Raw genomic sequence first — 12,347 nt, 5'->3', positions numbered from 1 at the left:
AGCAAAGACAGCGAGTCAGGAAAGAGAGCCTTTTGGGCTGAACTCTGTACTGTGTGACCAGCAGTGGCATACAGACAAGTGATCTTGGTGACGGCTCTTCAACTGGATACCTGCCTTTCGATGTGACTGAAGCCCAAGCCTGTCTAGTTTCTGCAAGAAGTGCAGAGCTCTTCTCTCAGCAGATGTTTAGTAGTCGGCATAAAGCGATGGCATCTTTAAAAACAACAGGGCATTGCTCATATCAAGCATGTGTGATTTAACAGTTTTAATGCACCCCGAGCACATGGACAAAGTAAGGTGGAAGCTGCACCAAGATAAAATTTATTGAGTCTTCTCCTCCTTTCTGCTTTCTGGTCAAAGGACAGATCAGAGAAAGCAAGCTACTCATGCACACAAGCCAGATCTGGTCTCCAGAGACCCAATTTTAATCCTTGGTCTTGCTTTTTAAGTCTGTTAACAGCTCCACTTCTAACAAAAAGCAAGAAAGAGTCCCCACCTGTATTATATTTATTTCGCTATTACATTGCCAGCTCATGCTCATTCTGGGATGGCAACAGAGGACAGGATAAGTTTCTTGAAGGGATCATGCAAGATGCATATTCATTCCACAGTTTCTCTTCCTCCATCCCCAGTCAAAAATCAAGGACATACCTGAAAGGCTCCCTCCTTCCTGACAAACCTTCCTGGGTGTCAAGCTCAGCAGAGCTGGCAGTTCTACCACCCTTTCTCTGTGGCAGCCCCTAAGGTGTGGCATTCCCTCCCCACAGAGGTCCACTGGGTGCCTTCACTGTATAGTTTGCATCCTATGCTGAAGAAGCGCGTCTTTACCCTCTCCTTGGACGTGTGTGATATAGATTTTCAGGACTCACCCTCCTATGATTATTATTTGTTTTAAACTCTTTTGAATATTATTTTTAAGTTACTGCAACCCACCCTGGGATCAAATAGTGAAGGGTGGGTCAGAAACCAAATAAATAAAAATAAACTAATAATGTCACCCCTGTGCCTGGGAAGTGATGTCAAGCATACTGCAGCATCTGACTACCTATGTCCAGAGAATATAGGGAGCCCCTGCTCTCAATAATGCATCAGATGGCTTCCAAGCTGGGACCATATTCATTTTGTGCCATGTAGGGCCCCAAATCCACTGTTACTCCAAAATAAACACTGCAATGGCAAAAGGATCATGTGGCTTTGAAGAGCCAAGAGCAGTCATGGGGAAACAAAAGTCAGTATATGCAACAAATATTTTGGGCTCAAAAGAAAGGTAAGATTATTCATCACAATTCTGTGCCAAGAAAAACCAGCATGTGGTATGGAAATTAAGCCACTTTGCCTATAGTTTATAATTTAAAATAATTTATTCTCCTAGCCAGGGGGTGGGTCAAGAAGCTACATAAGGGCACTGAAACTCCTCCTTCCCAGGCCCATCTTCCCTATTTGGAGATTTTATTTATTATTACATTGTTCAAGCCTTTTTTTTTCCAGACAGTGGGACCCAAAATGGGGGCAGACTAATGAAAGCTGAAACTACCAGGATCCTAAGCTTAGTGTTTGTGTGAGCTTGTGGGATACCCAGGGCCCCTTCCTGGACACAGAAAGGGAAGCCAGGAAGATCAAGAGCCAAAACAGCCCAGAATGTGCTTCACAACTGTACAGACTACAGCACAATCCTAACCAAGTTTACTCAGATGTAAGTCCCAATTAGTTTAATACTGCTTACTGTCAAGTATGTGCATACAAGGACTGCAGCCTTACAGTGCAATCCTATACACATCTACTCAGATGTAAGCAACATTAACTTCAGTAGGACATGCTCCCAAGTAAATGTGTATAGGACTGCAGTTTAGTGACCGTGACCACCACATGACACTCACAATGCAGTCGAAGAATAGCAAGGGGGTTCTAATTCTTATGAACGGCAGGGGTTCTAATCTAGGTTAGCAACTGAGGGCGTGCTACCAGGCCAGGGGGTGGAAAGATTACTCCAGGTTTGTTAACACAGAGTACAATCTGATAGGCAATACAAGTTTAAAAGTTCAAAATCCACTCACTAGGTAGCCTTGGGAAAGAGACTTATTTAGTCACCATCCACACAGTGGGGAAATTCTCAAAAGATCACTGCAGAGGTGAATGAGAAACATCATCACACACTGAGACCCCCCGGGTGTAGGGCAGTATATAATTCTAATAATAATAATTTTAGAGCTACAGAAATAGCATAACATGATGAGCCAGGATATTAAATATTGGATATGGGAATGCAAGAGCCAGAACAAAACCCACACTCAACTGTGAAGTTCACCAAGGTGCCTTGCATTCAGCAGAGCCCAGACCATTGTCCTTGCTGGCAAAGGCAGATGGGAGTTGAAATCCAAAATATCTGGAGGGCAACAAATATTCACATTGGAGAAGACTCATCTTATGAACAAATCAGAAGAGAATAATAAAATACTCTGGTGTACAGAGCTACAGAAGTAACAATTTCTTTTCTCTGTGGCTTTCTTGTTTGTCTCTTCCTCTGAAATATACAAGTTGCCTTGCCTCTCTGCTTTTGGGGGCACATTTTGGGCACTTCACCTGATCTCTGCCTGTGCTGTATTGTGATCTGGCTTGTATGGGTTCAGTTGGGGTTGGAAGTAGGTTTGTCCTGACTGGGGGCAAGGAGAGGGACTAAATGGCTTTTTAGACCCATTCTGATTCTATTTTCAGTGGGTTCAGCAGTGACGCAAACCAAGCTAAACAGCAACTATACCTGAAAGACCAGATAAGAGCCATCTAAAGAATGGAGAATCTTTTTTCCAGTGGGTTAGGATCTAAGAAGACATCCAAAAAATGTAAAAACTCAGAGGGAGGGAGAAAAAACTAGCATCCTTTCACCAGTTGCAGCCACTCTGCTTTTCTTCCTTCTCCAAACCAGCTCAGCAGCTAAGATGTTGTCATTGCAGCTCTCACTGCAGAACCCTGCGTGAGACCTGGCACCGGTGCCAACTCCACGGAGTGCCAAAAGCTGGTCACCAGGCCCAAGTTGGCAGGGAAATAAAAAAGGAGCAGTAGAAAGGAGCACCTTAGCATGGATGCAAGCACCTATGTGTTTGGGGGAAGGTGGGTGTTCCCAATAAGTATGCCTGACACACACCGTCCTCACAAGAGAGCAGGCAAAAGGTTGGCAAGCAAATCCGGACAAGCCACCAAGCACAGTAGCTGCTAAGCTGTCAGCTCCAGCCGAGCACAGCAGAGGGTCAGGAAGGGAATGGCAGCCTTCTGGGGAACTCCTGGTTACAAGCATGGAGGCAAACGGAAAGGGGGAAAAACGAGAAAACCAGCCCCCCTCCCAGGGGCCTCTGCACCAAACATCTCCAGGGCTAATGCTGCCAGCAGCTGCCCCAAAAGCCAATCCCTTCCCAGATAAGCCTGATCCCTGCCAACCTCACAGCATCATCACAGGACCCATTTGCCTACCAGTGCATCATTAGTCGCACACAGACGCAGCGTAGCGTGAAGTGGGGAGGAGATGGAAGCGCCCCCCATGACATCATCAGGCTCACGAAGAGGTCGGTCTTCAAGTAGAAGGTGAGCAAAGGAACTTCCTCCCACCAGGAGCAGCTGGAATTCCTGAACAGAGAGCTAAGAATCCCCTACGGAGACTCCCTGTGGTTTCTCCTCCTGCAGTCTCTCTTCTGCACCCCATTTCCTAGCCGTGGTGCCCTGAGAACATGCTGAATCCGGGAGCATCCCCCATCCACCTCTTAAAGGCCAGGAGGGGAACACCACCTGCCCTCCAATTTGGACGTGAGGGGGTGTGGGAAGGAGAAGAGGAAAACTTGGTCACTTGCACAAAGAAATGGCTCAAGCCAAGTAGCAGAGAAGCAACACATCCTACAAGAGATACGCCTCCTTACATTTCCAGGTCCACAGTCAGAGTGAGGGAAGCAATTGCAAGCCAAGGGAATCTAGTGACAAGAGTCAACGTGAAAGCAAAGATCACCCAGCAAGTCCAAACAGAAAGAAACCACTAGTCCCTGAATCATGAGCCATGAGGCAAACGAGAAGCGCCTCCTCAGAGTCCCCCCAAAGGTCCTTGCGAGGTCAGAGCCAGGCAAAAGCCTTGGGCCAGAAGGAAGACCAGACCGGGGTGGGGAGCCTCCAGGGCACGGCAGTCAACGAGGAGTGGTAGGACTCAGTAGAGGAAAAGACTGCAACACCAACGGGGAAGGAAGGTGCAGATGCTCAGAACTTCAGAACAATCCACCTCCACTCCCTGATTTAAGCAGCAAGGAGTTTAGCCCAGTGGCAGAAGGGGCGAACCTCCCAGCAGAAGAGTATGGATCTCTGGGGGAAGATTAAGGAGGCGCCCCTAATTCATGCATCTCCCTGAAGTCCGACGGGGAAAGGATCTGCTCCAACCCTACTGAGGAGGGGCTAAGAAATACTGGGCGCAGTACTCGCTGGGGGGTGTAAGGAGAGAATTCAAGGAGATCAATGCGAAGTCTGATGGCAGAGATCGGCATCAGGGATTAAAGAAGCCGAACAGATCTATTGGGGGTGCGGGGCGGAACTAATGCCGGAGGAAAATTACACGAGAGGTCAGAGCAGATCTCCTGCGTGACCAGAAAGGGCCGAATGGCTTGAAAGCGAGCGCTCCTATCCCAAGGCAGCAGAGCTGGTCCCTCGGGAGACAGATTCCTAACAAGGGGTCAAAGGTCACGCTGGTCTCCCCCCCCCGTCCGACCCGCCTTTCTTACCTTGGCGGCGGCTACTGCGGTGGCGAGTCCCAGTAGTCCTCGGCCATGGCCGCCGGCCCGGGCCGCTTCTGGACTGGGCACCCCTCAGCCGCCCATGGCCGCCCCCCGCCCCGAGCCCGGGATCGCGCGGCTCCGCCCTCTCAGCTGCGCAGAACCACCCCCCGCCCGGCCGCCTCCCGCCCTGCGACTGGCCCGCGCCAACCCCGGGCAGGGCTTCGCTCGCGCCGCCCCTCGGGGCGTACCATTTCCCGGCCGAGGGCGGCGAGCAGCTGCGTCCTCGCCAGCGCCTCCCCATAATTCACGACCAAAGAAGGTGGGAGAAAGAATACACCCGTCCCCGGGAAAAACGGAGATTTATTGGTCTGGGAGAGAGCCGTTAAGAGTGTCCCCCCTCTGTATTTGATGTGGTAGAATCCCAGCCTGACCATTTCTGACATGTGTGAGGGGGGAACTCTCCCCCGACAAGAACTCGCTCTGTCTCCCCCACATTTCACCGAGTTCTGATTATTCCTAGGCACACGAGACTGGAGTTAACTGGAATCTCTTCAGACCTGAAGAGGCGCTCAGGGGCGAATTTAAAGTTGTAGTAATCCAGGCTCCTCGCCGCTTGCAAAGGTACAGTCCGCGCCGCCCCCCCCCCCGTCCCTGACGAGGCGATATTATTTTTACTTTTCGAGGGGGGAGACGGATAGATCAGCGATTTGGCTTATCTCTTTCCAGCAGCCTGTTAGTCAACGGAGAAAGAAAATCCCCGTCAACGCGCCTCTCTAGAGTCCTTGGATATGAGACTGTGGCTTTTCTGGGCCCGCAGCTGATCCAGCTGAATCTCGGCTCACTCCTCCTTCCCTAAATAATAAGCTCGCCCAAGCCGCTTTAGCACTGCAGAATGGTGGGCCGGTACCATTTTAGTAGCAGCACTAAGAGTGTTTGGAATACAATAAATCCAGTTAAAGCAAATAAAAGCTTGATTTCGATGGCGGGCGAGAAGAAAGCCTTCATTTCTGCCCCCCCCTCCAGCGATTCAAATGGTTTGCTCTGCCTTCAAGCCACGAGCCGTTGGGCACGAACCACAGAGCACGTGCTGGGGAGATGGTTGGAAAAAGGACTCCGCGAACAAATAATTTATAACGCGCACAAATCATGTTTAAATACCAAATCCTCCCTAAAATCTTGTCAGTGAACGGAGGGGGGGAGGAAGAACGAGACGCTCTAAGATATTACCCCCCTCCCTTTTGGTTGACAATGGTATAGCTTTCACAGTCCTGGGGCCGTTGGCTACTACTACCTCTCAAAATAGGGGGAGGCTCAGACTGCGGCCTTGGCCTCTTCAGCAATAGGTACCTGATACGTGGCGATGATACCTGGCTCAGGTAAACTTGTCCTTGCCCGCTATTTCTTATTCCAGCTCCTAGCTGGAGCCAAGTGGCGGTGGGCTTTGCTTTTGTTTTATCGAATTAGAATTTTACAACATGAAAGTCTGAGATGTTTTTCATCCACGTTTTGGAGGTGATACGGTTTATAATAGCTTTTAGAGAGAAATGCTACTTTTTCTATATAAAAAAGAAGAAAAAGCTAGAGCAGGATCTGACAAGAGAAGGGAGAAATGCAAACAAAACGATGTGATTTTTTTAAAAAAGGAAAGCAACACAAAAGCAGACTAAAGAACAATAGGACGCAGGCAAATGAGGATAATATCCTGGTCCCTTGGAAGTGTTCTGCCCAAAGGGGACCCTTTAAAAGGCAAGAGGCAAATGATGGCTTTTACTTATTTATTTAAAAATATTTATATACCACCATATTAAAAATCATAATGCTTTACAACAATATCAATATGTACTAAAACACTACACTAAACTTTAAAATCAGAGAACATCAGTTATTACAGAAAGATGATTTTTGAACTGCTTGCATAAGCTTGGTGGCACAGACAGGTTTTCAGCAGACGTTCACAGGTATAAACAGGAGGCACCTGCCCAATCTCTGCTGGCCGAGCGATGGCCATTCCCACAGGCCTGGGATGAGGGCACTAAGGCTCAGTTTCTTGTCGCCAACTTGGGGGAAGACCAATAACTTTTCTGAAGATGATCTCAGGGATTGAGCTGGGACATAAGGGTTCAGGTGGTCCCGAAGGGCTTTGTAAATTTGTAGCCTTTGCCTTGCTACCTTGGGATCCAAGGGCCCGCCAACCCCGGGTCGCGGAGAGTAACAAAGGTTCCAAGGAAACGTAAGTTCGAAGAAAAGAGGTTTATTTGCTGCATGCAGGCAACCAGCAGAATAACTTCTGAAAACTGGCTGCGTCACATAACTTCAGGCAACAACATTTATACTTTCCCCCCCACCCTGGTTCCCCATACATTGTTGCATATGGCTCGTGATCAGCTCGTGTGCCTGTTCCTGATTGGTTTAAGGGGGCATGGGTGCCTCGTGGCCTTCTGCCAGATTGGTGCAGAGGGGCATGGGTACCTTGTGTTCAGAGGTGGTGTGATGTGGGGTGACAGTTAGGCCATGGCCTCATTTCCTTATTAGGGCAAGAGAAGCGTTTCTTGAAGCTTCTCCTCCTCAGTCTAGGGAGAGCAAAAACTTTTCCCTCCAAAATGTTGCAACTCACTTAGCACTGCCAAAACAATATAAGTAAACATTCCTTAAGTAATATAAGTGGACACTATAAGTAAAGGCTCTATAAGCAATCAGCTCCCTACAATCCCTCCTCTTCTTCTGGATCGCCATTTGGCGCATCCATAGGCACACTGTGATACCCTCGCATAAAAGCAATCACCTTTGGACCTAGGAGCTGAGATGTAACACGGTGTACCATTTGTTGCAAACACTGTAGCAAGCAGGGGGTACAGAAGCAGAGAAGCAATAAGATTAAAACAGGTCCAGCAATTAAAACCATAACATGACGAAGCCAGCTGCCATCAGGCAGCCAGGAGTACAACCATCCCCAGGGATCCCCAGTATCAGAGGGCTTCAAGGGATTTTGAGCCACCATTTGTTCCATCTGATCTATGGTTGCAGAAATGTTTACTGATTGGTCAGAAATGTACATACAGCAATGCGAATGAATTAGTGCACAAACCCCTCCTTTAGACGCAAGAATAATATCCAAAGCATATCGGTTCTGGAGAGATACTTCTCTCAGATTAGATAGTTCCTCATTGATAAGTCTCAAGGATTTAATAGTGGAATTGAACAGGGCCTCAGTCCAATTTGCAAGCTTGTGCAAATCACGGTAGTTCATGGCAGAACCAAAAGAGGGTAAAATGCCTCTAGAGATGGCAGTGTTGGTATAGCGAGTAATAGGTGATTTTACTTCCCTTTTGTTGCGTAAACGGACCGCTGGGAGCTTGTTCATTTTATACACCAGGGGTATGACTACCCCCAAAGTGCAGGTCCCAGAGAAGGCAACAGGGATTTCTTTGTAGGCCCTTGTGCCACAAAATAACCACAAATCAGGTTGGAGCAGGGATGTGGATCTCCTGCGCCTTTTCATCCAAGTGAACCATCCGCTAAAATTCTCCCCCCTTCTGGCGGCCACAGAGTCATTACATAGGGCCTGCACCTCTTGGGGTGCTTTGGTGCAAGGGGCCGAATGATTCCAGGCTGCTGTGGTATTAACATAGTTGTAGGTGCGGTTGCAAAATGGGTATTTTCCCAAAAAGGGGCCAGATTTAGAATTAAACACAAAGCAATGTGATGCTTGCTCTGCCAAAGAAAGAAATACAGGGGGCGAACTTGTTCGTCTGTCTTGTAAAGTATTATTAACATAATAGGAAGCGTTTATCGGGAGCCCATGTAGTAGCAAGCCAGGCCTTTTGGACTGTGGGGGAATGTGCATACATACCCAGCACTCAGAGAGATTGAGGGCAGATGCAAAACGGTTTATATCCCCAATGTATGTATTGTTTTTCCAAATTTGATGGTAGGGCTCTGACCGTCCGGTCTTCCGTATAGGTGTATCATCTCCCAGACCCAACCCAAGTAGGGCCAATAACAGGAGGGTCAAGGGAATGGGGGCTGACCTTTTCCTCCCACAAAACCGGTGACGCTCATGCCAACAGAAATAAACAAACATCCAAATGACCAGGGTAAGAAGAAGCCCTCCTATCCACCATTCCCATTGCCTCCACAAGTCAAACATTGTGGAAAATATTCTAGGAATTGGGCCCCAAACTGTAACAGTATTGACCAGAAACTCCAGGAGGGTGTACGTGGCTCAAATGACCTGGCGGGAGAGATTCTCTAGGTTGGAGGAGTGGGGAGGGAAAATAGCAAGCCGCACACCCACAAGAAAAGACTGCCACCCGTATCTTACTTGAAAAGGGAGACAAAATCTCCACAGGGGAATCTCTGCTCCAAACTACAGCTATACAGCACCTTGCTCTTGCATGGGGCAGGATGTTCTCTGGGGGTTTTGTGTCCAACACAGGTGCGTTGGGGACGCTGCCCGCGGGCGCCCCTCCCATCCACTTCTTCAGCCGTGCGTGGAGATACCAGCGTCCGGAGTGGTATCAGCAGGGCGGTCGTCCGGTGCCTTCCTGGAGATGGTCAGCTTCAGAGGATCGTCAGGATTCGATATAGCTGTCCAGTTAGGCAGAACCTTCTTAACACGGGTGTGGTGGACCCACGGGGTGATGCCGGCGACTTTAACAGCGGTGGGGGTGGATATCAGTACGGTATGCGGGCCTTTCCAGCACGGTTGCAGGGGTGCCTGGGCCCAGTCCTTGATCCACACCTCGTCGCCTGGCTCAAACTGATGCAGGGGCTCGGTTAAAACGCATGGTGTGCGAGCCTGGGTCCACCTATTAAGAGAAGAGAAAACTCGGGAGAGTGATTGCACATAGTTTTCTAACTGGACATCTCTACTCGCGCTTGGTGATATCATCCTAACGTAAGGAACTGGCCTTCCAAACATTACCTCAAAAGGTGACAAATGGGTGTGTTTCTGAGGTAGGCTCCTGACCCTTAACAAGGCTAGGGGCAACATGGACACCCAATTAGAGCCAGTTTCCTGAGTGAGTTTGGACAACTGGTTTTTCAATGTCCTGTTCATTCTTTCTACTTTCCCAGAACTCTGAGGCCTATAGGCGGTGTGTAGTTTCCAGTTGATTTGTAGAGCTTTAGCCAGTTCCTGCAACACTGAGTGAACAAATGCTGGTCCATTATCAGATCCAATGGACCTGGGTAGACCATAACGGGGTATAATTTCTTTCAAGAGGCATCGAGTCACTTCGCTGGACCGCTCGGATTTGGTGGGCCATGCCTCAACCCATCCAGTATAGGTGCACACTGCCACTAACATATAGCGGTAAAGTCCACATCGGGGTAGTTCTGTAAAGTCCACCACAAGATCTTCCATAGGGGCACTTCCAGTGTGTTGAGTTCCTGGGGGGACCAAAGGTCCTGTCCTTGGATTATTCTTCTGGCACAAAATGCACCCCCTGGATACTTGGGCAGCTAATTGATAAAGATTAGATATATAGAAGCACTTCCCCAATTGTTGAGTGGTGGCATCCGGCCCTGTGTGGGTGGACTCATGATATCGCTGGACGATCTGACGAGACAGGGAAGTTGGTACCCATATTCGGTCATCAGGGGTGAGGTACCAGCCTTCGGTGGAGGCTTGCAATCCTTCCTCTTTAGCTGAAGCTTCCTCCGCATTGGAATAACGGGGCTTCGCTGCGGTGTCCAGAATTGCTTCAGGAACCAAGGCTCCAATAAACGGTCCTGGAGGTGATTCCCGGGCTGCCTCTTTCGCTACCTTGTCTGCCAACCGGTTGCCTCTGGCTTCTTCACCCGGTCCAGTCTTATGCCCATAACAGTGTACTACTGCCACTGCTTCCGGTTCCCAGACGGCATCCAAAAGGTCCAAGAGCTCTTGGGGGTGTGCTACCGGACTTCCCTTAGAGGTGAGCAAACCTCGCTCTTTCCACAGCGCCCCGTGGGCATGCAAAGTCAGAAAAGCGTATTTGGAGTCCGTATATATGTTGATCTTCTTCCCCTTTGCTAGACACAAGGCCCTAGTGAGTGCTGTTATTTCTGCAAGTTGCGCTGAGGTGCCAGGAGGAAGGGGCTTCGCCTCAATAACCTGGTCTTCTAAGGCCACTACGGCATATCCTGCTTTTCGCTGGCCATTTTCCACAAAGCTACTTCCATCTACAAACCAGGTGGACCAGTGAGGGTTGGCCTTATCCTTCAAATCAGGTCTGCTAGAATACACTTCATCCATGACTTCCACACAATTGTGGGTCGGCTCCTCACCTTCTCCAACCGGTAGTAAGGTTGCTGGGTTAAGAGCTGCAGTAACTTGGAACTTTAAGCGTGGATTCAATAGCAGCACCTGACACTTTCTCATCTTCGCTTGGGACAGAAAATAAGTGCCTTTCATATCAAGCAGAGCTGGGACTGCATGGGGTGTCACACAAATGGTGTCTTGTCCAAATGTAAACTTGTCTGCCTTTTCCAGCAGAGTAGCCACGGCTACTACTGCCCTCATGCAAGGGGGCAATCCCTGCTCCGTTGGGGTCAGTCGTTCTGATAAATATGCAACGGGCTGCTGCCAGCTTCCCAGCCTTTGGCACAACACTCCCTTGGCTATCCCCTGATCCTCGTCTGTATACAAGGTAAAAGGCTTCTCGGGGTTGGGGATGCCAAGTGCTGGGGCCTGTTGTAATGCAGCTTTGAGGTCCTGGAAGGCCTGCTGTTGCTCAGGTCCCCAAACAAATGGGTCTTTCTCCATTCCTCTTGTGGATTCATGCAAGGGCCGAGCAATGCTACTATAGTTTGGTATCCATATTCTGCAAAACCCTGCAGATCCCAAAAATCCGCGAAGTTCCCGGCGGGTTTTAGGCTCTGGTATTTGGAGTATAGCTTGCTTCCTTTCATCCCTTAACTTGCGTTGCTGGTGGGATATATCGAACCCCAAATACTTGACGGTAGGCTGACAAATTTGAGCCTTTTTCTTTGAGACACGGTATCCGGCCTCTGCCAAGTGATTTAACAGCTCCTTTGTGGCTTTTAGACACGTGTCCTCGTCAGAACATGCCAATAAAAGGTCATCTACGTATTGCAACAAAACTCTGGTGGGGTTGGTGGGGAAGTTTGCTAGGTCTGATGCCAAGGCTACCCCAAAAAGGGTGGGTGAGTTCTTGAAACCTTGGGGAAGCCTGGTCCAAGTATACTGCACTTTGGTGCCAGTTCCCGGGTCAGTCCACTGAAAGGCAAACATGGGCTGGCTTTCTTCCGCTAGGCGGCAGCAAAAGAACGCATCCTTCAAGTCCAGTACAGTAAAATACTGTGCAGTGGGTGGTATAAGGCTGAGCAAAGTATATGGGTTTGGCACATTCGGGTGGAGGGTCTCCACAGCCTGGTTCACAAGCCTCAGATCCTGAACTGGTCTGTACCCCCCTCCTTCCTTCTTTACTGGTAATAAGGGTGTGTTCCACTGGGATTGGCAAGGTTTTAAAATTCCATACTGCAGTAGCCGGTCCAAATGAGTCCATACCCCTTCTGCAGCTGCTCGTGGGATGGGGTATTGGTTTACTGCCACAGGGTTTGCGAAGGGCTTGGGCTTCACAATAATAGGGGGAATATTTTTAGCCA

At 49.1% G+C, this 12,347-nt stretch overlaps 2 protein-coding genes across 7 annotated transcripts in view; one reads left to right on the top strand and one right to left on the bottom strand.

Moving 5' to 3' along the window:
• Positions 1–4,934, bottom strand: part of CDK16 (cyclin dependent kinase 16) — a 61,927-nt gene extending 56,993 nt beyond the window's left edge. For 4 of the 6 annotated variants that reach the window (XM_083592236.1, XM_083592237.1, XM_083592239.1 and 1 more), the window contains exon 1: positions 4,746–4,902. The gene's annotated coding sequence lies outside the window, so the exon portion shown is untranslated. Of the gene's footprint in view, positions 1–4,745 lie in introns of all 6 variants that reach the window. The other 2 variants (XM_083592235.1, XM_083592238.1) reach the window with 1 other exon arrangement.
• Positions 1–12,347, top strand: part of LOC310752274 (uncharacterized protein) — a 311,176-nt gene that overhangs the window by 274,141 nt on the left and 24,688 nt on the right. The window lies entirely within an intron of this gene.

This window comes from Podarcis filfolensis (assembly GCF_964270895.1).
Source record: "Podarcis filfolensis genome assembly, chromosome: 17".
Taxonomy (NCBI): Eukaryota; Metazoa; Chordata; class Lepidosauria; order Squamata; family Lacertidae; genus Podarcis; species Podarcis filfolensis.
Note: the sequence above shows the minus strand (reverse complement) of the source record. Positions and strands in the feature narration are given on the sequence as shown.